This window comes from Trachypithecus francoisi, unplaced genomic scaffold (genome assembly GCF_009764315.1).
Source record: "Trachypithecus francoisi isolate TF-2019V2 unplaced genomic scaffold, Tfra_2.0 Lachesis_group8, whole genome shotgun sequence".
Taxonomy (NCBI): Eukaryota; Metazoa; Chordata; class Mammalia; order Primates; family Cercopithecidae; genus Trachypithecus; species Trachypithecus francoisi.
Window position 1 is genome coordinate 5,993,467 of NW_022681473.1, and position 27,845 is coordinate 6,021,311.

Consider the following 27,845-nt stretch of genomic DNA (forward strand, 5'->3'; position numbering starts at 1 on the left):
CTTTGTGAGTCTCAAAAAATTAGGCATAGCCTTTTTTTTTTTTTTTTTTTTGTATTTTTAGTTAAGACAGGGTTTCACTGTGTTACCCAGGCTGGTCTCAAACTCCTGGCCTCAAGTGATCCATCTGCCTCGGCCTCCCAAAGTGTTGAGATTATAGGTGTGAGCCACCGTGCCCAGCCAAGGCTGTTTTAATATTCAAGTCTTTGCCGGGCATGATGGCACATACCTGTAGTCCCTGCTACTTGGGAGGCTGAGACAGGAGGATTGCTTAAGCCCAGAAGGCCAAGGCTGCAGTGAGCCAAGATCATCCCACTGCACTCCAGCCTAGGTGACAAAGTGAGACTCTTGTCTCAAAATAAATAAATTTTTAAATCAATTAATATGATCCATCAAATCAATAGATTCAAGAAGACTCACATGATCACATCAATAGATGCAGAAAAGGCATTTAACAAAATCCAACACCTGTTCATGATTTCAAAAAACACTCAGAAAACTAGGAATAGTAAGAAGCTTCCTCAAGTTGATAAACAACATCTATCAAAAACCTACAACTAGCATCATAATAGATGGTGAGAAATTAAAGCTTTCCCACTAAGATCAGGAAGCGGGCAAAGATGTTCCCTCTCCCCATCCTTTTCCATCATATCACACTGGAAGTCAATAAGACAAGGAAATAAAAAGTGTACAGATTGGAAAGGATAAAATAGAACTGTCTTTTTTGACAGACAACATGATGGAGAAAATCTGAAGGAACTGAAAAAAAAAAAAGTCCCCAAACTAATAAGCAATTATACCAAGGTTACAGGCTACAAGGTTAATATACAAACATCAATTGCTTTCCTATATACCTGCAAGGAACCAAGTGGAATTTGAAAATGAAAAAAAAAATTATATTCGCACATCCAAAAAATGAAATACTTAGGTATAAAACAAAACATGTACAAAATCTATATGAGGAAAACTATAAAACTATGACAGACCCCAAAGAAGAACTAAACAAATGAAGAGATACTCCATGTTCATGGATAAGGAAACCTCAATATTGTCATGATATCAATTCTGCGTAAATTGATCTACAGATTCAACGCAATCCTGATCAAAATCTGACAACATATTTGATAATCAACTATTATCCAAAATATATAAAGAAGGCTGGGCGCTGTGGCTCATGCCTATAATCTCAGCACTTTAGGAGGCCGAGGTGGGTGGATTACCTGAGGTCAGGAGTTTGGGAACAGCCTGACCAAACACGGTGAAACCCCGTCTCTACTAAAATACAAAAATTAGCTGGGCGTGGTGGCCAGCACCTGTAATCTCAGCTTCTCAGGAGGCTGAGGCAGGAAAATCACTTGAATTCAGGAGACAGAGGTTGCAGTGAGCCAAGACTGTGTCATTACACTCCACCCTGGGCAACAAGAGCGAAACTCCATCTCAAAATAAATATATTTTATATACAAAAACACTTGCAACTCAAAAAAATGAAAACTTGATTTTAAAATGGACGAAAGGGCCGGGCGCGGTGGCTCAAGGCTGTAATCCCAGCACTTTGGGAGGCCGAGACGGGCGGATCACGAGGGCAGGAGATCGAGACCATCCTGGCAAACACGGTGAAACCCCGTCTCTACTAAAAAATACAAAAAACTAGCCGGGTGAGGTGGCGGGCGCCTGTAGTCCCCGCTACTCGGGAGGCTGAGGCAGGAGAATGGCGTAAACCCGGGACGCGGAGCTTGCAGTGAGCTGAGATCTGGCCACCGCACTCCAGCCTGGGCGACAGAGCAAGACTCCGTCTCAAAAAAATAAAAATAAAAATAAAATGGCCGAAAGACCTGAGCAAACATTACAGACAGCAAGTAAGCATTTGAAAACATGTTCAACATCATACATCATTAGGGAACTGCAAATTAAAGCAACAATGAGATAGCCCTTATCTATTAAAATGGCCAAACCCAAGGCACATCACGAAACACTGACAAGAATGTGAGGGAAGAGGAACTCTCATTCATTGCTGGTGGAAATATAAAATGGTACAGCCACTGTGGAATACGATTCGGCAGTTTCTTCCAAAACTAAACATACTCTTTCTGCACAACACAGCAGTCATACTCCTTGGTATTTGCCCAAGTATACTGAAAAACTTATGTCTACACAAAAACCTGCACACGGATATTTACAGCATCTTTACCCATAATTGCCAAAATTTGGAAGCAACCAGGATGTCTTTCAGTAGGTGAATGAATAAATTTTGGTACATCCAGACAATGGAATATTATTCAGCACAAATGAGCTATCAAGCCATGAAAAGACATGAAGAAAACTTAATGCATATTATTATGTGAAAGAAGCCAATATGAAAAGGCTACATAAACAATGTACGACATTCTGGAAAGGACAAAGCTATGCAGACAGTAAAAGGATCAGTGGTTGCCAGAGGTTGCAGCGAGGTGGGGATGAATAGATGAGGCACAGAGGATTTCTAGGGCAGTGAAACTATTCTGTATGATACAATGGTGTCTACATATCCTTAGACATTTTTCAAAACTTACAGAATATGACTGGGCACAGCAGCTCACACCTGTAATCCCAGCACTTTGGGAGACGAAGGAGGGCGGATCACCTGAAGTCAGGAATTTGAGACCAGGCTGGCCAACAAGGTGAAACCTGTCTCTACTAAAAATACAAAAGTTAGCCAGGCTGGTGGCAAGTGCCTGTAATCCCAGCTACTCAGGAGGTTGAGGCAGGGGAATCACTGGAACCCGAGAGGCAGAGGTTACAGTGAACCAAGATCACACCACTACACTCCAGCCTAAAAAACTTATAGAGTGTGTAATACCAAGAGTAAACCCTAATGTAAAGTATGGACTTTGGACGATAATGTGTTGCTGCAGGATCATCAACTCTAACAAATGCACCATTTTCCTAAGGGATGTTACTGCAAAAGTGTGGAGACAGGAGTATATGGGAACTCTCCATATTTTTTGCTCAATTTTGCTGGGAACTTTTTTAGAAATGGTGAAAATGCAAACTTTATGTTATGTATTTTCCCACAAGTTTAAAAGATTTGCTAAATAATTAGTCATTTATAGAATTTAAAAGCAATGTCACATCTCATTTTGAAAGGAGATAAACAAAATACATTTCTTTTTTTTTTTTTTTTTTTTTTTTTTTTGAGACGGATCTGGCTCTGTCACCGAGGCTGGAGTGCAGTGGCCGGATCTCAGCTCACTGCAAGCTCCACCTCCCGGATTTATGCCACTCTCCTGCCTCAGCCTCCCGAGTAGCTGGGACTACAGGCGCCCGCCAACTCGCCCGGCTAGTTTTTTGTAGTTTTTAGTAGAGACGGGGTTTCACCGTGTTAGCCAGGATGGTCTCGATCTCCTGACCTCGTGATCTGCCCGTCTCGGCCTCCCAAAGTGCTGGGATTACAGGCTTGAGCCACCGCGCCCGGCAACAAAATACATTTCTAAGAAAAGTTTTCTTCCCTTTGCTTAAACATTTGTACTTGCAAGGACAAAAAAGCAAAAGAACTCAGCTTATAACTTAGTGTTTTATTTCTGTACTAAACAATGTAATTCTAAAGGCTTCTAAAAACAAAGAACTTTATTACATCGAACTAAAAGCCAGCTGAATTGTTTGTGATAACAACAACAAAATCTAAAGACCCCTGATATGGGAAATGGCGATAAAGTATACCCTTAGTATGCAGCTTTTTTTTTTTTTTTTGAGACGGAGTCTCGCTCTGCTGCCCAGGCTGGAGTACAGTGGCCAGATCTCAGCTCACTGCAAGCTCCGCCTCCTGGGTTTACGCCATTCTCCTGCCTCAGCCTCCCGAGTAGCTGGGACTACAGGCGCCCGCCACCTCGCCCGGCTAGTTTTTTGTATTTTTTAGTAGAGACGGGGTTTCACCGTGTTTGCCAGGATGGTCTCGATCTCCTGACCTCGTGATCCACCCGTCTCGGCCTCCCAAAGTGCTGGGATTACAGGCTTGAGCCACCACGCCCGGCCAATATGCAGCTATTAAAAAGAAAAAGGTAGACCTATTAGTACTACATGGGACTCAGTGAAAAGAGATGAATGAAAAAAGAACCGCACAATAGTATGATGCTATTATATTTATATAAAACACACACACCCAGCAAATATACGCAAATATCCAGAAAAAAAATCAAGAAAGGAAACACAAAACCAGTAACAACAGAAGATGGAAAAGGATTTGGAAAAGGTGATCAGAATGGATTTTAGCCTTCCCTATAATTTTTTTCAAAATAAATATCACATATTATTTTTTTTCAAAAGCTAAGACTTTCTATCCCAAACCAAAAAAGGAAAGTCAGTTGAATAAAAAAGTTTACAATATCCTACCTCCAAAGTCAAGACTTCAAAACCAAAGCCAGAGTGCATAAAATAAGCTACTATTCATTAACATTTAACCACTTGTTCTGTGTACGTTTAGGACTTCTACACTAGAAAACTTGCAAAAACAAAACACTCCACAATTTCAAATTACCCAAAGTCATTTTCTATGGGAAAGGTAGGAGTTTAGTTTTTCTTCTTCTTCTTTTTTTTTTTTTTTTTTTTTGGCCAGTCTCACTCTGTTGCCCAGGCTGGAATGCACTAGCATGATCTTGACTCACTGCAACCTCTGCCTCCCGGGTTCAAGCTATTTTCCTGCCTCAGCCTCCTAAGTAGTTGGGATTACAGGTGCCCGCCACCACACCTGGCTAATTTTTTTTTTTTTTTTAGTAGAGACAGGGTTTCACCATGTTGGCCAGGCTAGTCTTGAACTCCTGACCTCAGGTGATCCGCCTGCCTCGGCCTCCCAAAGTGCTAAGTGCTGGAATTACAGGCATGAGCCACTGCACCCGGCCAGGATAATTTTAATATGATTCTCATTTTACATGTGAAGAAACTGGAGCTTAGAAAGGTGAGACAATTTGCCCAAGGTCAGACAGCTAGTCAGTGGTCAAACCAAGGTTCTAACCCACTTCTGACTACCTTAATGACCTTCTTCCTAAACATTCTGGCCAGACGGCCTCCCTCCTTCACAGCTGCTTCATCTTAAGATGACTACCTCACACTTCATACTCATCTAGAAGGAATAAAGAGTTACAAGTAACACATGTAAAGAATCAAGCGCAAGTGACAATTTAACAGCAGGCACTGAGCAAGCAAAATAAAAAGGCACACCTACCTCCTGCAAGTGGAGGTAAGTAAGCACAGCAGGCTGCTGAAGGTTTACACTAACCATGAGGCACTTTACTAGTACCTGATACCAAGAACTGAAAAATGTTAGGCCTGACAATATGGTAAACGGAGAGAATGGACTCTACTTTCTTCTGAAGATAGATACAAACATGCCCAGTAATACTTACCTTTAATCCTCACAACACTTCTGCTAAACCAGCTCTCTCTCTAACCCATGTCCTCTATAATCCCTTCTCATTCTTTTCTCATAACCCTGCAAGATTATCAAGCTTGGCTCTTTGAAGTTTGATGAAGTTACATTGCCTATGCAATTCAAACTCCTTAGCTCCACTGAAAATCACTAAGATCGTATTCAAGGCAGTTAGTTCTTAACCCTGTGCTTCTGGGATCAGCAGTGTGCTCCTGCTGCCACCCAAGCCCCTACCCCTCAATGAAGAGCATGGCAGAGACAGGACCAAAAGTGACAGGATCTGATACCAGAGTGGCACAAAGTGAACTCCAGTACCAGCCCCAGCCTAGGTGTCATTATGTCCCTCCACGGCTCTTGTTGCTGATTGCCTCTTTTTAATGTATTGGTCAAAGTAAGGCTTTTAATATTTTTTCTGTATGAAAGAGTCCCTCCCCTCTCTTGGGATAGGCCATGTATTATAAATGCTGAACTCTACTCTCTTCCTCCCTCCAGACAGATTTGGCTCATAATCTATTTTGATCCATATCCCTTTTTCCAGATTGTTTCTAATGTTCTGTACTTGGCTGGAGTCAATGTTAACATTTTCTAGCAATCAAATGATCCCATTTCAAAATGGTAATTATCCTTGAAATCTTTCCCATTTCTGGATATAAAAAATGAGCTAACTAATGTAAAAGAGTTGAAAATCTCTAAGAATTTCCTGAAATTGACACAAGAACGCTCCCTATGAAGGAAGGGAAAAGTCATCTATTTGCTAACTCTTAGCAAAATGAAAATCCCCTATTGTAATTTTTTAAATATTTTGCATACTAGCTGGCACTTACTCAAAACACATATCTGGTACTTGGTTATTTGGACATATCGAGACACCAAAAGAATAATCTAAAATAGCAGATAATACCAGCAACCTAAAAATAAAACAAAACATTTGCTGAACTGGCCAACAGGAGAAGCACTTTAAACCCGGAATATGTAAAAATCCTGAACTCTGATATTAAAGCACCTCTTTAAATGCAAAGCTAGGCTGATAAAAACAAGAAGATTCTCACAGCTACCTCCATCCCTCCCTAGAAGTTTGTTTCACTAGATGCTAAGTTCTACCAAGGTACAGAATATTATCTGTTCTGTTCTTTGGTAAATACCAAGTGCTCAGACAGTGTCTGGTATAGAAGAGCACTGGCCGGGCGCGGTGGCTCAAGCCTGTAATCCCAGCACTTTGGGAGGCCGAGATGGGCGGATCACGAGGTCAGGAGATCGAGATCATCCTGGCTAACACGGTGAAACCCCGTCTCTACTCAAAAAATACAAAAAACTAGCCGGGCGAGGTGGCGGGCGCCTGTAGTCCCAGCTACTCGGGAGGCTGAGGCAGGAGAATGGCGTAAACCCAGGAGGCGGAGCTTGCAGTGAGCTGAGATCCGGCCACTGCACTCCAGCCTGGGCGACAGAGCTAGACTCCGTCTCAAAAAAAAAAAAAAAGAAAATATACTAAATATAAGATCTCAACAGAGTACTAGAAGGAGATAACTGAAAAAGCAGGTGAGAAATATCAAAGCAAAAATGGCTGAGAATTTTTTTTTTTTTTTTTTTTTTTGAGACGGAGTCTTGCTCTGTCGCCCAGGCTGGAGGGCAGTGGCCAGATCTCAGCTCACTGCAAGCTCCGCCTCCCGGGTTCACGCTATTCTCCTGCCTCAGCCTCCCGAGTAGCTGGGACTACAGGCGCCCGCCGCCTCGCCCGGCTAGTTTTTTGGATTTTTTAGTAGAGATGGGGTTTCACCGTGTTAGCCAGGATGGTCTCGATCTCCTGACCTCGTGATCCGCCCGTCTCGGCCTCCCAAAGTGCTGGGATTACAGGCTTGAGCCACCGCGCCCGGCCGAGAATTTTTTTATTAATTGAAGAAATATACCAGGCCAGGCGTGGTAACTCACACTTGTTATCCGAGCACTTTGGGAGGCCAAGGCAGGATAATCACTTGAGCCTAGGTGACCAGCCTGGTCAACATAGCAAAACCCTGTTCATTAAAAATAAATAAATACAAAAATTAGCCAGGGGTGGTGGCTTGCACCTGTAGTTCCAGCTACTCGGGAGGCTGAGGTGGGAGGATCACATGAGTCCAGGTGTCCAAAGCTACAGTGAGCCAGGATTGCACCACTGCACTCCAGCCTGCATGACAGAGCAAGGACCCGTCTCAAAAAAAAAAAAAGAAACCAACCCTCAGGCAGAGAAAGGATAAGAAATAAGAACTCTACAGGCCAGGTGCGGTGGCTCAAGCCTGTAATCCCAGCACTTTGGGAGGCCGAGACGGGCGGATCACGAGGTCAGGAGATCGAGACCATCCTGGCTAACACCGTGAAACCCCATCTCTAGTAAAAAAAAAAAAAATACAAAAACTAGCTGGGTGAGGTGGCAGGCGCCTGTAGTCCCAGCTACTCAGGAGGCTGAGGCAGGAGAATGGCCTAAACCCGGGAGGCAGAGCTTGCAGTGAGCTGAGATCCGGCCACTGCACTCCAGCCCGGGCGACAGAGCAAGACTCCGTCTCAAAAAAAAAAAAAGAAAAAGAAATAAGAACTCTACATAAATAATTCTTAGTGAAATTGAAGAATAAGGAGAAAAAAAAGACTTTAAAAAATGGAAGAAAGAGTTTAGAAGCTAGAGATGACCTGCAGAGGAACAACTGACACCTAACTCTCAACACCAACAATGGCAAAAGAAGATGGAAGTGCTGTCAAAGCGCTAAGGGAAAACAATCATGGAGCCAGAACTGGATATTAGGCAAAACAACCTTTTAAGAATGACAATATAAAAGTATAGGTTGAGCATCCCTCATCAAACAATCCAAAATCATAAATGGTCCAAAATCCAAACATTTTTAATACCACAAGTAAAAAATTCCACCTTGACCTCCTGTGACAGACCACAGTCCAAATACAGGCGCACAACACAGTTAATTCAGCGTCTCCAAGGGGAAAAAGACCCTCCCGGCCCCCTGCATCTGCTGCTGTTTAATAGCAGTTACAGGTATTCCGGCGATGCAACTATGCTGCTTAGTTACCCTCTACGCATTATTTTTTAATTGTATTAATGGTATGCCATATCCCTTACTGTTAAGTACTTATATGTGAATAATCATAAGAAAATGATTGCTTACTGATAGCCTATAAATTTCATGTCAGGAACAATTGTGATGTCCACATGGATGGCTGAGATAGTGACACCTTTGCTTTCTGATGGTTCAATGTATACAAATTTGTTTCATATACGAAAATATTGTATAAAATTACCTTCAGACTGGCCAGTAACGGTGGCTCGCGCCTGTAATCCCAGCACTTTGGGAGGCTGAGGAGGGTGGATCAGGAGATCAAGACCATCCTGGCTAACATGGTGAAACCCCGTCTCTACTGAAGGCACAAAAACTAGCTGGGCATGGTGGTGCACGCCTGTAGTCCCAGCTACTCAGGAGGCTGAGGCAGGAGAATCACTTGAACCCGGGAGGTGGAGGTTGCAGTAAGCTGAGCTCACACCACTGCACTCCAGCCTGGGCGACACAGTGAGACTGTCCCAAAAAAAAAAAAAAAAAAAATTACCAAGTGCACTAACTCATCAGTTTAGAGTCAAATTATAAACTATAATTTAGCTATGTGTGGTTTCCAAAACGCACATCTAAAACATTAAGAGCACAAAAGGGCTTGAAAGTAAAAGGGCAGAAAAGGATATATAAGGCAAACAGTAACCAAAAGTCACTTGTCATAGTCACATAACACCTTGACAAAAGATACTTAAGTTTTCAGCCTATATATATGCTTTAGTGGGAAAAAAGATTTACAGAATGACAAATTGTGCAAGTCACAGGCAAGTTTAAAATTCTTAACTTGGGTCCCAGCAACTCGGGAGGCTGAGGCAGGAGAATGGTGTAAACCCGGGAGGCGGAGCTTGCAGTGAGCTGAGATCCGGCCACTGCACTCCAGTCTGGGCGACAGAGCGAGACTCCATCTCAAAAAAAAAAAAAAAAATTCTTAACTTGGTTGGGCATGGGGGCTCACACCTCTAAATTCCAATACTTTGGGAGGCCAAAGTGGGAGGATTGTTTGAGCCCAGGAGTTAAAAGACCACCCTGGGCCAGGCGCAGTGGCTCACGTCTGTAATCCCAGAACTTTGGAAGGCTGGGGCAGGTGTATCATGAGGTCAGGAGTTCGAGACCAGCCTGGCCAACATGGTAAAACCCCATCTCTACTAAAAGTACAAAAATTAGCCAGGCGTGGTGGCGGGTGCCTGTAATCCCAGCTACTTCGGAGGCTGAGGCAGAAGAATTGCTTGAAACCGGAAGGCAGAGGTTGCAGTGAGCCAAGATCACGCCACTGCACTCCAGCCTGGGTGAAAGAGCAAAACTCCATCTCAACAAGAAAAAAAAACCAGCCTGGGCAACACAGTGAGCCTGTCTCTATACATACAAAGCAAAAACTGAGTGCTACAGAATCTGACAAATCCCATCATTGAAGGTACAGAACCTCCTCAACTTACCATTGGGTTGATTATGTCCCAATAAATCGACTGTAAGTTGGAAATTTTATATATTTTTCTCTCTCTTTTTTTTTTTTTAAGAGACAATGTCTCCCTCTGTCTCTCAGGCTGGAGTGCAGTGGCGCAATCATGGCTTACTGCAGCCTCCACCTCTTAGGCTCAAGCACATCTTCCCACCTCAGTCTCCTGAGCAGCTGGGACTCCAGACACATGCTGCCAATACCCATCTAATTTTTTAAATTTTTTGTAGAGATGTTGCACAGGCTGGTCTCAAACTCCTGGACTAAAGCAATCGATCCTCCCACCTCAGACGCCAAAAGTGTTGGGATAACAGGCATAAGCTACCGCACCTGGATGAAAATGAATTTAATACCCTAATAAACTCATTACAGAGCTGAAAAAGCATAAATTGAGCCATCATGAAGTCCAGATGCTCCTCAACTTACAATGGGGTTATGTCCCAATAAGTCTATCATAAAGTGGAAAAATCCTAAGTCAAACTATCACAAGTCAGGGACATCCAGTGTTGTATTCTAACACCCACCCCAACCCCCCACCAATGAACAAAACAAGCAGAAAAAAATTAAGGATACTAGTTTGAACAGATATGGAAAAGCCTCACCTTATAATTTGGAAATACACATTCTTTTTTTTTTGTGTTGTTGAGACGGACGCTGTGTCGCCCAGGCTGGAGTGCAGTGGATCTCAGTCACTGCAAGCTCCGCCTCCCGGGTTTTTACGCCATTCTCTCGCCACTCCCGAGTAGCTGGGACTACGCCATCTCGCCCGGCTATTTTGTATTTTTTAGTAGAGACGGGGTTTCACCGTGTAGCCGGATGGTCTCGATCTCCTGACCTCGGATCCGCCCGTCTCGGCCTCCCAAAGTGCTGGGATACAGGCTTGAGCCACCGCGCCCGGCCTGGAAATACACATTCTTTTTAAACACACATGGAATAGTGATGAAAATGTACACAGACTAAAACTAGTCTCAACAAATTTCAAAGAATCAAAATCATATCAGACCACATTTTATTAATCCTTTTTTTTTTTTTTTTGAGACGGAGTCTTGCTCTGCCACCCAGGCTAGAGTGCAGTGGCCAGATCTCAGCTCACTGCAAGCTCCGCCTCCCGGGTTTACGCCATTCTCCTGTCTCAGCCTCCTGAGTAGCTGGGACTAAAGGCGCCCGCCTCGTCGCCCGGCTAGTTTTTTGTTTTTTGTTTTTTTTTTTTTGAGACGGAGTCTCGCTCTGTCACCCAGGCTGGAGTGCTGTGGCCGGATCTCAGCTCACTGCAAGCTCCGCTTCTCGGGTTCACGCCATTCTCCCGCCTCAGCCTCCCGAGTAGCTGGGACTACAGGCGCCGCCACGTCGCCCGGCTAGTTTTTTTTTTTTTGTAGTTTTTAGTAGAGACGGGGTTTCACCGTGTTAGCCAGGATGGTCTCGATCTCCTGACCTCGTGATCCGTCCGTCTCGGCCTCCCAAAGTGCTGGGATTACAGGCTTGAGCCACCGCGCCCGGCCTGTTTTTTGTATTTTTAAGTAGAGACAGGGTTTCACCGTATTAGCCAGGATGGTCTCGATCTCCTGACCTCGTGATCCGCCCGTCTCGGCCTCCCAAAGTGCTGGGATTACAGGCTTGAGCCACCGCGCCCGGCCCTTTTTTTTTTTTTTTTTAAAGAAACAGGGTCTCACTCTGTCACCCAGGCTGGAGTACAGTGGTGCAATCATAGCTCACTACTGCAGCCTCGAACTCCTGGGCTCAAGCGATCCTCCCACCTCAGCCTCCTGAGTAGCTGCGACTATAGGCATCAACCACTACGCCCAGCTAATTTAAAAAAAAAAAAAAAAAAAAAGTGTAGAGCTGGGGTCTCACTATGTTGTCCAGGCTGCTCCCAAACTCCTGGGTTCAAGCAATCCTCCTGCCTAGGCTTTCCAAAGTGCTGGGAATTTCCAAAGTGCTGGGAATATAGGTGTGAGCCATCATACCAGCCCTATTAACACAATTTAAGTTTGTCATCAATAACAAAGATTTTAAAAAGATATATATGCCAAGATTTGAAATCATAATGAAAATCTGAATATATTCAGAATTAAAGATAAAAATTATACATAGCAAAACGTACAGCATATAGCTAGAGTGGTACTTAAATGGAAATTACTACTTTATTTAGATATGTATGTACATATAAGTATATTAAAAGGTTGAAAATTAATGACCTAAACATACTGTTTAAGTTAAATATTAGTGATTAATTACAAACATGATAGAGATGCAAAAGATAGTAAGTCAGAATTTTATGCTGATATATGTGAAAATACAGACAAGAATAAGCAAATTTTTTAACATAAACTATCAAATGTGACTCGGGAAAAAACAAATATTTTAATAATCCTATAAATATTAAAACATCCAAATAAGTAATTTAAAAATCTGAGACAGAAAACACCAGGCCCCAATGGTCTTACCGGCAAGGCTTACCAAACCTTCAAGGAACAGATAATTCCATTTTACATAAACTCTCAAGAGAACAAAAATGAGGAAACACTACAGTTTGTTTTATTAGACTAGAATAATCTTGATAATAAAACTCATCAAAGTTGATACAAAAAAGGAAAATTACAGGCCAATCTCACCATGAACATGGACACATAAATCATAAGGCATTAGGTAAGTTAAAAATGGGAAAAATACAGCATATTTCTTTTTTGAAAAAGGAGCAAGGACAAAAGATTTAAGTAATCTTTCCTCTAAAAAAGATACACAAATAGCCAATAAGATATTAAAAAGATAATCAGGCCAGGCGCAGTGGCACATGCCTGTAATCTCAACACTTTTTGACAGGCCAAGGTGGGTGGACTGCTTGAAGCCAGAAGTTCAAGACCAGCCTAGGCAACAAAGCAAAACCCTTGTCTCTGCAAAAATTGTAAAAATTAGCCAGGCATGGTGGTGAGTGTTTGTAGTCCCAGTTACTTGGGAGGCTGAGGCGAGAGGATTCCTTGAGTCCAGGAGTTCCAAGATGCAGTAAGCTATGATCACGCCACAGTGCACTTCAGCCTAGGTGACAGGGCAAGACCTTGTCTCAGGAAAAAAAAAAAAAAAAAGGACAATTGCTTTTTAACATGCAAAATAGCCAATAAGCTATATAAAAAGACACTCAGCAGCATTAACCATAAGGAAAAGGCAAATCTTCAAAATGTTAAAGTTATCACATTATCCAACAATTCCCCTCCTACATATACACCAAGAGAAATAAAAACATGTCTACCCAAAGACTTGTATGCAAATATTCACAGAAGTATTATTCACAATAGCCAAAAAGTAGAAATCCAGTAACAGACAAAAATAAACAAGCCAGAGTGTTTTTCCTATTATTTCACTTAACAATCAACACAGGATACTTATGTGACCACACATCAAGCAATCAGTTCTGCAGCAGACACCAGGTGGGTGTCCTCCAATTCAATTCCAACACCATCGACCTGGAGATACAGTCAGATCGCACAAGGTGAGGGCTCAGTCCCAGAAGACTGTCCTTGACTTCTGATGCCAATCACAAGCTCCAGGTTGTTTTACCTGTGCTTCCCCCCAACCAGCTATAAACTGGGGTTCCCATAACCTACTCCTTGGGTTTGATTAATTTGCTAGAGTAGCTTACAGAACTTAGGGAAACAAGTTTACCAGTTTATTATAAATGATATTACAAAGGATACAGATGGAGAGATGCACGTGGCAAGGTAAGAGGGGAGGGGCTCAGAGCTTCCATGCCCTCTACAGGCACACCACCCTCCAGGAACCTCCATGTGTTCTAGAAGTTTCTAGAACCCAGTCCTTCTAGGTTTTAATGGCAGTGACATTACTTGGGCACAACTGACTATATCATTGGCAGTTGATCAATTCAACGTTCAGCAAATCTCCTCTCACTGAAGGCTGGGGGTGGAGCTGAAAGTCCCAACCCTCTAAACATGGCTAGGTCTTTCCAGTGACCAGCCCCCAGCCTGAAGCTGCCTAGGTCAGCTAGCTATCAGTCAACTCACGAGCATACATAAAGACACCATTTTGGAAAGTCCAAAGATTTTAGGAGCTGTATGTCCGGAAACTATGCCAAGGATGAAAATCAAATATACATTTCACAGGAAACAAATATCCATCAACTGATGAATGGACAAATAAAATGGGGTATATCCATACAATTGAACACTATTCAGCAACTAAAAACAATGAAAGACTGATACGGATACATGCTAAAACATGGATGACACTTGAAAACATGCTAAGTTGAAAGAAGCTGGTCACAAAACACCACATATTTTATGATTCTATTAATATGAAATGTCCAGAATAGTCCAATGGGTACAAGGTGGGTTTTTTGTTGTTGTTGAGGGGGTGATAAAAATGTTACAAAGTTAGATTGTGGTGATGATTGCACAGTTCTGTGAATATATTAAAATCCACTCAGTTGTACACTTTAAATTGATCAATTGAATAGTATGTAAATTATCTCTCAATAACGTCATTAAAACAAAACAAAAAAAACCCTGAGATATAAGTTTACATCCACCACACCTGCAAATATTAAAGTCTGACAATACCAAGGGCTGGCAAGGATGTAGGACGGTGCTGGTAGTGAGGTAGAGGCACAAATCATTTCGGAAAACAATTTGCACCATCTAGTAAAGTTGAAGATGTACATGTCCCACTACCCTGCAGTTCTCTACATGGCTGATACCTTGGAGAAATGCATCTGCACTTGTTTAAGGCAGCATTCCTTCATACTAGTAACAATTCTACTCCCCAATGGCAGAACAAAGAAGAAAATGAGACATATTCAGTCTGCAATATAACAGAGAAGTGAAGACGGATAAAGCAAAACCACACACACCAATGCGGGCAAACCTACCCGTCTCACGCCTTCCCTTTCCAGCTGTACCACCATGACCCACCAACAGAATCACTCCCCAGCCCCTCTCTTGCTTTGCTATTTCTGATTAGGAAAACCACAACCCCAGTTAAATGAAGCAATGCCTACTCTTCTTCCAGGAAAAATAACAAACCGTGCTGTCTTCACTGGAACTCAGGACTGCTACCCTCAGGTGGGCCATTCCATTCACACACATTCTTACTTTCCCACAGAATATGCCATACTTCCTCCTTTCTCCTCACACCCCGCCAGCCCTGACTCCCCCTCATTCTCACTGACTGCTGAGAACTCTTCCATTTCACCAAGAAAAAAAAAAAAAAAAAGCAGCAGCAGCCAACGTCCACATGCTCCCACTATCTCATCTCCCCTAGTCTGCTCTCCCTCCTCCCACCAGGGTGGAGCCCATGGATGCCAACTCTCCACATGGTCACCCACGCATTTCCTGCTGCCTTCCCAAGAATGTGGCTTCAGCAAGGGTCACCTCTCCTAATTCATCACATCATTCATCCTCTAGAGAATGACTTCACTAACACTGCAAAAACGCTGTGGTTGCTCCCATCTCAACACTTCAGGATCCCAAATCTCCCTTCATCACTGTGGCAAATCCCATGATGGAGCTCTCTCTACTTGCCTTTCTCTTCTCTCAATCCTTGTGAATGCTCCCTTCCAGGCTTTTCCCGCACCACCATGTGGGAACAGCTCTCATCAAGATCATCGATTAATTCCACGCTGCCAGAGCCACGAGACGAGTCTTGGCCCTCATCTCAGGTGACCTCACAGCAGCAGCACTGGTCAAGGTCCCCACTCTATCCTCCGTGACAGCACTTTCCCAAGGCCTCAAAGCTGCTCCTTCCACCCTCCAGGCTGCCACAGAGCCTCATTCCTTCAGTGCTTTCACTCAACCTCGGGACTGTTAAGTGCCACCTAAACACTGAAGACTCCTATTTCTATCTGAAGCCTAAATCTCTCCCTTAAGCACCAAACACCCCAATCCAACATATCTCCAATCTGCTCTCCAAAAGCTTCAGAAACTGAACATGCACAAAACCCAACTCCTCATCTTATTTCCACAGCCTGTTCTTCCCATAGTCTTCCCTTTCCTTATACATGGCAACGCCCACCAGCTGCAAAAATCCCTGGTATCATCCTTTACTCCTCTCTCACACCCACTCCAATCTGCCAGCAAATCCTGTCTGCTCTTCCTTTTCAAGAAGGATCCAGCAGCCAACCTCTTCTCACTGCCACCCCTGCTCCCGTTCAGTCCCAGCTGCCATTACTGCTCTCCTGGATCACTGCCAGAGCCTCCAGCCTCCCTCCAGCAGCACAGGACAGTTATTCTTAACACAGCTTCAGGGGACCTTTAGAAACCACATCATGTGACACCCTCTGCTCAAAACACCAAGTCAATTACCCATCTCACTCAGAGAAAAAGACAAAATCTTCACAATGGCCAGTGTGACCTACCCCCCTCCCCCATCTCCCATCTCCCCCATCCATCTGGCCTACTCTCCTCCCCCTCTCCCTCAGGCTCCCCACTCCAGCCTCCGCTGCTCCTCCAGCACAGCAGACTCGCCTCCTTCTTAGCACCCTGTCCTGCTGACCGTCCGTCTATAATGCTGCCCCTACCCCACTCCCACCCACAGCCTTGTGACTGGGTCCCTGCATTCCTTCTGTTGACTGCTGTATTTCAATCTGCAGATAACAAGCACTCTGCACACCCCACCTCTCCTGGTTTACTTTTCTCCCTGTTTGTATTACCATATGGCTACTGTATCTTTCATTTATCTGTTAATTGTCTTTCCCCTACCAAAATGTAAGCTCCATGAAAACAAGGACTCTTCATCTGCTTTGCTTAATGTTAACATGCCCAGCAGTAGAACAGTGTTCAAGACATGGTAAGTACTCAAACATATGAATAAATGGATCACAAAAACAATGTTGAGTGGGGGCAAAAAAAGAACAAAGTGACTCCATTTATATCATCTAAAGGAATGCAAAAATGAAGTTACATTATATAAGGATACATTCATAGCTTGCAACACCATAAAGTAAAGCAGAAAAATGATACATGCAAGGTATCTGCCTTGGGGAGGTCAGAAACAGGGAAGTGGTGAGCCAAGGACACAGGGACCCAAAGGTATGGCAACATTCTATTTCCTAAGCTGGTTACTGTGTACACAAGTGTCAGTTCTAATGTTTAATAATATCTGGACACATGGGCTGATATATACTCTTTGAATTCATAGTCCAATTACAAGTTAAAATAAAAAGATTAGAGGCCAGGTGTGGTAGTTCACACCTTTAATCTCACACTTTGGGAAAACAAGGTGGGAGGACTGCTTGAGTCCAGGAGTTCAAGACCAGCCTGGGCAACATAGGATGATCTTGTCTCTACAAGTAAAAAAAAAAAAAAAAATTACCTGGGTGTGGTAGCATGTGCCTATAGTTGCAGCTACTCGGGAGGCTGAGGTGAGAGAATCGCTTCAGCCAGGGAGGTCAGTCAAGGCTGCAGTGAGCTACACTGTACTCCAGCCTGGGACTCTACCTCAAAAAAATAAACAAAAACCACTGCACTCTAGCCTGGGATTACAACCACTGCATGCACTCCAGATTACACCACTGCACTCCAGCCTGGGACTCTATCTCAAAAAGATTAACAAAAACAAACCAGATTAGAGCAGGCATTGACAAACTACAACCCACAGGCCAAATCCAGCCCTCTGTCTGCTTTTTTAAGTGAAGTTCTATTGGAAGACAGCCACCTTCATTTGTTTACAGATTGGCTATGGCTGCTTTCACACTACAAAAGCAGAGCTGAGTCCTCGCAGAGACCATTTAGCCTCCAATGCCTAAAATATTTACTAACTGGCCCTTTACGGAAAAAATCTGCAAACCCTCAATAGAGCTGTCTGGTTATAATGTAGGATTTGTAAAGAAATTAAGTGCAAAAATCAAAAAGATCCAATCATCTATTAACATATATTGATCCTTCAAGGCATATGTGATTATCCACACTATGTTGAAAAAATGATTCTATATAAAATGTGAGACTCCATAGCAAACAAAGTTACCCTACAATTTCCTGAGTGCCAGGAAAGAATAAACTTTAAAGATGTTTCAGAAAGCAAACTGCAAACCTGAAATTCATTATCTCTACTCCACCTGCAGAAATTACGCTACACATGTTCTAAAGTAATATTCATACTCACAGTTATGTACATTAAAACATATACAGCATACTCCAAATTTAATTTGGAGGAAGAAAATTTGCATATCAATACTAATTCTGTAACCTCCCCGCCACTGAAACCACCATCACCACCCTGTACTTCCCCAGAGCAGCCGGTTAGGCCTCCAGGCCGCTCTACGATCCCATAGTACTCCACTTCTCTCCCTGAGATCATTCACTGCACCTTGGAGTTGTTTCTGTACTTTTGTTAGAAAAGACTATACCTATGATGGGAGGATCGTATAGCTGCTGAGTCCATCTTAGGGTGTAACAACAAGAAGTCCAGGGTGGAAAGGGGCAGTCATTCAGAGTGTTGTTTATTCAGAAGGGGCAGGGTCTCACTTGCAGACAACAGACAGATGAGACCTGTCCACTGTCCAAAGGCAATAGAAACCCTGTGTATCTCTATATCAACAAAAGAGAACCCCTCAAATACTATATACAGTGACAAAAAACTGACACATACTACCGCCAAAAATAAAATTCCAGATGTTAACCATCTATTCTGAATTCTAAGTAGAATCCAGCTGTGAAGTCACTCTTGAAACAAACAGCAATTAAAACTGTGGCTTGGTGGGACCAGCACAACCCTAAGGAATCACCGGGGCTGAGATGTCTCCACTCTTTCTGGGTCCATTCTTCTGCACGGCCTCCATTTTTCTGTAAGAATCAATGGGCTGGACACGGTGGCTCACGCCTGTCATCTCAACGCTTTGGGAGGCCAAGGTGGGTGGATCACTTGAGGTCAGGAGTTCGAGATCAGCCCGGCCAACATGGTGAAACCCCATCTCTACTAAAAATAAAAAATCAGCCAGGTGTGATGGCACGCGCCTGTAGTCCCAGCTACTTGGGAGGCTGAGGCAGGAGAATTGCTTGAAACTGTAAGACGGAGGTTGCAGTGAGCTGAGATCGCGCCACTACACTCTAGCCTGGGCAACAGAGTGAGACTCTGTCTCAAAAAAAAAAAAAAAAAAAAATGACCTCTAAGTTTTGCTCCAGTCCAAAACCATGATTCTCATGAATGGAAGCCCCAGTTAACTGTCAAGACTAGTCAATATTCCTCCCGCTACGACCGTCTGAGGACCAAAGTCCAACCAATCTGACCAGCCAACCATGGAGAATGCCTTAGTAGGCAGTGTGAACTGCCCTGATTAGGGTCTCAGTGTGACATGTGTTCTCAGGCAAGTTCTTTTTTCTCAAAGTGTGTCTCTGCCACCAAAATATCTGTTCAGATTTACATGGAGGTATAGGAAATCCAAGGCTCCAATTAACAGTCCCACACAACTTTCTACAAGTCTGTCTGACTCAACATCAGTCTGCAGTCGTGTCAGTCCTGCTCTCTCATGTTCCTAAAAACAATCTTTCATTCATCTTTTCTTGGACCATGAGATTTCATGGTAGTCAAATCTCTGGGGAATTCAAACCACTTCAAGTCACTATATATTTCCACTGTAAGAAGTTCTGGAACTAATAATCCCCTGGTTTTCCCCAGAGTTGCTGTGAAGTACAAAATCAGAGCCTCCTTATATCTGTAAAAAGATGTTCGGAACCTATCGAACTTTAATGGTATAAGTTCAGTCAACTGTATAGTCTTCACTAATGCATCTAAAACAGGTCAACATTAGCCAGCTGTGACAAACAGTAAATGGCCTCTACTCAGGGTAAAGCAGCTCTTTGTCCAGTCTGTGACATGAAAATGTCCTGGCTAGGCATAGAGATAAGAAACCTTTTCACATACCGTCAGATGCCCTTTTACTTGCTTCTTTGCCATGTAGTCAGTCTACTTGGTATCCAAATGTCAGTCTGTAATCTTTCAAAACCTGAAATAAACCGAGTATTGATCTGACTAGCAACTTTCTCCCTCCTCATAAAACTAAAGGCGGTGGGAGGGAAGAAGGAGGCTTCCATGACAAACAAATCTAAGCCAAAGTCAAAAGGCCAAAACAAAATCTCCAGTCAACCTAGATCCATAGTGCAGCAGGAAAAACACCCACTCCCACTTGAAGCATCATCCATTTCAGGAATGCCGAAAATGTTGTGCAAAAACCTACAGCAAGCTTCGAATGGGTCTGGAACCAGAGAGTCAGTGTTTGAAGTTTGGTCAACGGATAACTGTTGTGTATGGAGCTATAAACACCTACTTGTCATTACAAAACATCTTCAGCATGGGAAGAATGGCACTGCTTTTTAAGACTCCCCAAACTAAGGAGGCAAGTCGAAGTAACTACTTCTTATAAATGAGTAACAAACTGTAACTATTTTATTCTTTTGCAAAACTTCTGGAAATCTCAACCACCCAAAGTTTAAGCAAATCAACTAACCAGCAAACAGAAGCTCTTTCCTCCCAGGCCCCATTGACACCATGTACAATTCTTAACAGCTTTGCTGTCTCTTGTAATCGTTTGCCTCTTCCTCTAGACTGCAGGTACTTACGGGCCTGTTCATCAGTGAATCCCTAATACAGTTCCTAGCAGAGAAAGGACTCAATTAATGTATTTGTTGATCAAATAAATGGATATTAGAAGTAGATGGGGGTCACTGATAGTTCTCAACATAGCCACAGGCCAAATTTCAGGGTGAAGAATAAGAAAATGCCTCCATGACCTTTTGTAACTTCAGATATTAACATTTAGTTGCTAAAAATTTGTAGTTTTCCTAATATTCTTCCATTCAATAAACTGGATAATCTAAATTTTAATATAAGCAAAAAAGATCTACCCTTGTCTCCACTAATGCATCTCATCTCCCCAGGAGAAAAGAACACTTCTCTGTTCGGATCAGAGTCTAGGGAACAGAAGAGTCCAATTTACCAGTAGGCAGGATCACTGTGTTAAAAGGCTGAGCATACTATATGCCTGTCTGTGCCCTCAACAGGCAGAACTGGTAAAGTGATCCAGGGTTAATTCTCTGGGAATAGGTCTTTATTAAAAAAAACAAAACAAAACAAAACACAGGCATGGTGACTCACGTCTGTAATCCCAGCACAGTGGGAGGCCAAGGCAGGCGGATCACTTGAGGTCAGGAGATCGAGACCAGCCTGGCCAACATGGTGGAACCCCATCTCTACTAAAAATACAAAAATCAGCCAGGCATGGTGGCACACACCTGTAATCCTAGCTACTCAGGAGGCTAAGGCAGGAGAATCACCTGAACCCAGGAGGTGGAGCTTGCAGTGAACTGAGATCGCACCACTGCACTCCAGCCTGGGCGACAGAGCAAGACTCCGTCTCAAAACAAACAAACAAACAAACAAACAAAAATTAGCCAGGTGTGGTGGCATGCACCTGTAATCCTAGCTACTCAGGAGGCTAAGGCAAGAGAATCACCTGAACCCAGGAGGCGGAGGTTGCAGTGAGCCAAAATCACGCCACTGCACTCCAGCCTACGTGACACAGTGAGACTGTCTCCAAAAAAAAAAAAAAGTTGAAGTTGGCATCTAAAAACAGACCTGACCACTGACTGACAAAAGGAGGGCAAAAGATATATAACTCAAAAATTACAGTAGTGTAAGATTATTCAGCACAAAAGCGAAACTCTAAATATCTAAGAATTTTGCTTAGTTTCAGCATAGTATGGTAATGTATTTTCATGAGGTTAAGAAAAAGAGTCCTAAGATATTTTACAAAATCAATTTATTTAACAAATGCTTCTAAAGTTCAGTCTTCAGGCATCTGAAAAATGGTTAAGTACACCATCTAAATAATCCCCACTACTAAATAATCTCCAAGTCAGAATCTAAGTACTGTAAAGATCAAGTTCACAGATCTCCCAAAGGAACCCTTAACTCACAAACAGTCCCTAAACCTGTGGTGTAGAACAATGGTTCCAAAATTCAGCTGCATTTCAGTATCGTCTGGAAAGCTTTTTAAAAATAGATTCTCGTGGCCAGGCATCGTGGCTCACGCCTGTAATCTCAGAACTTTGGGAGGCCAAGGCAGGTGGATCACGAGGTCAGGAGTTCAAGACCAGCCTGGCCAAGATGTGAAACCCCATCTCTACTAAAAGTATAAAAAACTTAGCTGGGCGTGGTGGCGGACGCCTGTAATCCGAGCCACTCAGGAGGCTGAGGCAGAGAATTGCTTGAACCCAGGAGGTGGAGGTTGCAGTGAGCCGAGATGACACCACCGCACTCCAGCCTGGGCAACAGAGCGAGACTACTCTCAAAAAAAAAAAAAAAAAAAAGATTCTCAATCCCACCACAAATTTCCAGAGGTGGAGTCCAACATCCATGGTCTTAAAAAATTTCTAATTATTCTAATGCAGGTCAGTCTCACATCTATCTAAGTGCAGGATTTCTCAACCTCAGCAGTGTTGCTATTTGGGACTGGGTAACTTTGCAGGCCGGCAGGGAGGAGGCTATGCTGGACACTGTAGGATGTTGAGCGGTATCCTTGGCCTCTACCCTCTCGAAGCACACTGCCCACTCCCAGAGCTGCAACAAGCAAAAACGTGTCCAGACACTGCCAAATGTTTCCTGGGGGTAGGGGGGAATCACCCCCAACTGAGAACTCCTCATCTAGAGAAAATCAAAAAATAATCATTTGAAGCTAAGAAAGGAAAAAAATATGAAAGTTGTTTAAAGCCAAGAAGCCAGGTATTTTTTTCAGTACAGCCTTAGAAAAAGTAGCAGCCCATAGTGGCGTGCAGATCGTAACTTCCAAGAACCAAGTCAATGCTGAGTTTTAGTTGAGCAGATAGAAGAACTTTATTTTCACTATCATTTACCCTTATTTAGTAAAATACTGTAAAATTTTAGACCAAAACACACACACACACAAACACACACACAGGCTGCCTCTCAAATACTGAAAATACAGAACTAGACAACAGAAGTTATCATAGAAATAAAATGCCGATCGTGACACTTGTTTTAAAGAGATGTTTATTTGTAACAAGCACATAAGTACATTATCTCTGTACTGAATAGATGCAAAGTCCTATCTTTTTTTTTTTTTTTTGAGACTGAGTCTCGCTCTGTCTCCCAGGCGGGACTTGGCTCACTGCAACCTCCGCCTCCCAGGTTCAAGCGATTCTCCTGCCTCAGCCTCCCGAATAGCTGGGACTACAGGCACACACCACCATGACTGGCTTACTTTTGTATTTTTAGTAGAGACAAGGTTTCACATGTTGGCCTGGTCTGGAACTCCTGACCTTAAGTGATCCGCCAGCCTCCCAAAGTGCTGGGATTATAGGCGTGTAAAAACCTAGGCAACCTCATCCTGTCAATGTTAACTTCTATTCATTTTCTGCTCAGCTATGGTCTGATTCTCAAATTCCCAATTAGTTCATTGAAACTAGCAAGTTTTTGCTTGTTTACTTTGCTTTGCTATACTTTACACAAAAGCTAGACTTCTAAACCCAAAACAATCTTCTTCCTGTCCTGAAGTTCTACCAGCAAGATACTCATCTCTACTTAAGACTGAGTCCATCAAAACACACTTAATCTCCAATACAGCAAACCAAGTCCCAAGTAAACACAGCAATACCAGGGAAGGGCACGCAAGGTTTCGAGTACCATGGAGGAGAGCACCGGGCAAGCGGACCATGGAGGAGAGCACCGGGCAAGTGGACCATGGAGGAGAGCACCGGGCAAGCGGTAAAGGACTGTGAGTTTATTTCTAACTGAGTACACGGCATTTTGTTCAATGTTCTAGACTCCTTGACCAGAAATGCTGAAGTGGAGAATACCTTCCAAAGTATCCCTCCAGGACAACAGCTATTTCCTAAACTACCTTTGCTGAAAAATACTGCAATTCACGGTACATTTACAGTCTTCAGTAACAACAAGGAGTACACTAAGTTACTGATTTGGGGGGCAGTCACCCAGAAATAGTATCCAAAAGCACATGAGGAATAAAGCCCGACTTAAGCTTGTGATGGGCTTTTCTGCATTTAACCACCTCTTTAAACATTCTGAGGTGCTACTACTCATCCATTACTCCGGTAAATGTACCTAACTTAAGGAATGTTCAAAACCCCTGTACTGAAAACAGATAACTTCTAGTTTTACTTTTTCAGCCCAACTGACTCTTACACAGAGCTTTCTAAAGACAGTCACCAAGAGTCAGCGCTTAAATGCTCATCTGACTTCCCAATAGTACCTAAACATTTAAAAATCAAATTTAAATTAAATAATAATAGCCATCAGGTAGCCTAATCACTAATCAGCCACTGAGGTGATTCTGTGTGCCAGGCACGGTTCTCGCTGTTTTACATGTATTAGGGCAACAGTCCTGACAAACTTATGGCTGGGACACTTCTTATTACTCCCATTCTACAGAGAAAAATAAGACAGAGAGAGGCTGGGTAACTTGCCCAAGGTCACGGAGCTAAAAAGTGGTCACTGACTCCACTCCACAGTGAGGAAAACCCAACCACCACCATAACTGGGTCTCATACACTTGCTACTTGAGGCACATTTCGATGGTTGGAAACCTGGAGTCCCGTTTCCCCTTGAAACCTATCTGCAACATGCATGACCTTGAGGACAAAATCGAAGTAAACTTCCCATGAATAAAGTAAGCTACCACCCTGTCAACAAGTGCTGCGAGGATGAAAGGGAATGCCTGTCAAGACCCCCTCCCATAAAAGCAAAACAGACCCAAAGCCCCACAGAAAAAACGTTAAGTACCAGGAAAATGACATTAAGTCACGCGGCTGAAACGTCAGGGCAGGAAGGTACATCCAAAGACCCATCCCGTTCACCTATAATTAAGAAGTCCAAATTGTGATCACAGCCAGCAGGACCTCAACAGGAAACACCTCCAAGTTAATAGTGAATGGGCTTCTTTAAGAGGGAGGGACTTCAAGCCACAAGAAGGACCACCCCCGCCCCCCCCCCCCGGCTCAAATACACCAGGGAGGCATTCGAGCCAGTCTACATCCGAGCCACCACTGCAGTTAAAAAGCCACCGGGAAGGGTAGTGGGAGCCTCGGAACTGGCGGGTGTGGATCCCGATGACTCTGCGGCGAATTAACAGAAACCACAAAACTTGTTTCCCGGAGAGCAGAGTCCAACAATGGCCTTCGCGACTCTTGACGGCGAGCGGCTGCCTCAACTTGACGCGCTCCCCGAGGCCCCCGGGGGGAGTTGGCCGGGAGGCCCAGCGGGAGCGGAGACCGGGCGCCGGCCGGGCGGTGGGCGACACTGCGGGCCGCCGCCGGCGGGCGGGAAGACTGGAGCCAGAGCCGGGTCAGGGGCGCGCCTCTCCCGCCCGCCGCGCAAGGCCGCGAACGTCAACGCGGCGCAAAGTTCGCCGCCCCGGCCGCGTCCGGCTCCCGGCGCCCGTCCCGGCGGGGCCCTCGGCTGACAGGAGCAGGCTGGGAGCGGCCGGGAAGGACTCGGCGCCGCGCCTCCCGGGCCCGCGGAGGGACGAATTCCGGGGGGGGGAGGGGAGAGGGGCCGGGACGCTCCCTCAGCCGCCGGGGACCAGGTGGAGGGGCCCTGCGCCTGCCCGCGCGCCTCGCACACCCCGCGCCGCGGCCTGCTCGGGCGCCTCCCCCACCCCCATTACCTGGAGGTGCCCACGACCCGCCGCTAGTTGCGCTCAGGCGGGAAACGCGCTCACCGACACCATCAGCAAAGCGCCCAAAATGGCGGACGTATCAAGCAGGCCTTGAGTTCCCCCCGCCCTCCCTCTGGCCGCCTCTCAGCCAATCGCGGCCCTGCCCCCTCCCCCAGCTCCAGGCTCATTGGCCCCTCTCTTCCGCCCCCTACCACCTATTGGATCGCCTAGCGGCTCCCTCGACTCCATTCCGATTGGCCCGCAAGCCTTGTCAGTCAAACGCGAGGGGCGCATTCTTTTCCCATAGACTTGACGGATCCGGAACCTCTAGGACCCCGGAGCCTGAGAAACAAATCAGCAACCGGGAGAGACCTGGCTGGGTCCCCCTACGCCGTAGCAACAGCAGGGCCTCCGCTTGACGGACGTATCGGACCACCAATCCGAATGGCCAGTGCTTTTTAAAACTAAATTGAGCCAAACCAATCATGGCCGTGAAGCCGGATCCTCGAGGGAGCCAATGGGGTGGCGAGCTGGCCGGGCGGGGCGGGGCGGGGGCGGCAGGGGACACCGGTGATGACGTGAGCCATAATAGGTGCCGGCTGAAGTGGTTAGCCTGAGCTAGGGATTCAGCGTAAGTACAGCAGTGTTTGTTTGGTGTGTGAAAGGTGATGGGATCGATTCCTGCATTCCCCACAGCGGGATTTTATCCTATTGCGGCTTCTTTATCCGAAAGAGGTGGCTGTCCTCGAAGCGGGGTCAAAGTGAGGGATCGCGGAATATCCCTACCTGTCACCCACCGCTAAGAGATAAGTCCCCTCGTCCTGGGGGAAGGATTTAGACCAGAAATTTCGGTATTTGGTTTTGTTTGAGACGGAGTTTTCCTGTTGTCGCCCAGGCTGGAGTGCAGTGGCGCGACCTCAGCTCACTGCAACCTCCGCTTCCCAGGTTCAAGCAATTCTCCTGTCTCAGCCTCCCGTGTAGCTGGGACTACAAGCGCACGCCACCATGCCCGGCTAATTTTTGTATTTTTAGTAGAGACGGGTGTTTCACCATGTTGGCCAGGCTGGTCTGGAAGTCCTGACCTCAGGTGATCCACCCACCTCAGCCTCCCAAAGTGCAGGGATTATAGGCCTGAGCCACCACGCCCGGCCTGGGGTTTTTTTTTGAGACAAGGTCTTGCTCTGTTGTCCAGGCTGGAGTGCAGTGGGATGATCATGACTCGCTGCAGCCTCCACCTCTTGGGTTCAAGCAGTCCTCCCACCTCAGCCTCCCGAGTAGCTGGGACCACAGGCACGCACCACTGGGCCCCGCTAATTTAATTTTTTGTAGAGACAGGGCTTTCCTGTGCACATGAGCTACTAAATGCTCCCCCGGGCTCCCCGTTCCCCGCTGTCTCCGTGCCTCCCGGGGCGACCGAGGTCCCAGACATCAGGACCCCGCCCCAAGAGCCAGCCCAGGACACTGAGACAGCTCACGGTTAGACCCCATGCTAATAACCTGCCTTATTCCAAAATGGATTTGAGGCGCCTCTCAGAGTCCCCTGAAAATCCACACGATGTCCAGGCGTGGTGGCTCATGCCTGTAATCCCAACACTTTGGGAGGCTGAGGCAGGCGGATCACCTAAAGTCAGGAGTTTGAGACCAGCCTGGCCAACATGGTGAAACCCTCGTGTCTACTAAAAATAAAAAAATTAGCCGGGCATGGTGGCAGGTGCCTGCAATTCCAGCTACTCAGGAGGGAGAGGCTTGCACTCCAGCCTGAGCAGCAAGAGCGAAACTCCATCTCAAAAAAACAAAAAACAAAAAAAACAGAACAACTATTTACATGACATTTACATTGTATTAGGTGGTGTAAGTAATCCAAAATATATAGGAGTTGGTCAGGTGCGATGGCTCACGCCTATAATTCCAGCATTTTGGGAGGTCAAGGTGGGAGGATCGGTTGAGCCCAGAAGTTCAAGACCAACCTAGGCAACATGGTAAGACCATTCCCCAACTCTATGGAAAAAAAAAATTAGCTGGGCATGGTGGCATGCACCTGTGGTCCCAGCTAGTTGGGAAGCTAAGGTGGGAGGATTGCTTGAGCCCAGGAGTCTGGGCTGCAGTGAGCCATGATTACGCCACTGCACTCCAGCCTGGACAACAGAGTGAGACCCTGTCTCATTTTTAAAAAGGGGGGAAAAAAAGGCCAGGCGCAGTGGCTCACACCTGTAATCTCAGCTCTTTGGGAGGCCGAGGCGCGCAGATCACCTGATGTCAGGAGTTCAAGACCAGCCTGGCCAA

General features: G+C 45.0%; 1 protein-coding gene across 19 annotated transcripts in view; it reads right to left on the minus strand.

The window, feature by feature from the left end:
• PPP6R3 (protein phosphatase 6 regulatory subunit 3) overlaps window positions 1–25,684 on the minus strand; it is a 163,119-nt gene extending 137,435 nt beyond the window's left edge. For 14 of the 19 annotated variants that reach the window (XM_033206085.1, XM_033206084.1, XM_033206080.1 and 11 more), the window contains exon 1: window positions 25,572–25,681. The gene's annotated coding sequence lies outside the window, so the exon portion shown is untranslated. Of the gene's footprint in view, window positions 1–25,571 lie in introns of all 19 variants that reach the window. The other 5 variants (XM_033206083.1, XM_033206067.1, XM_033206081.1 and 2 more) reach the window with 3 other exon arrangements.
• Window positions 25,685–27,845: the final 2,161 nt, after the last annotated feature.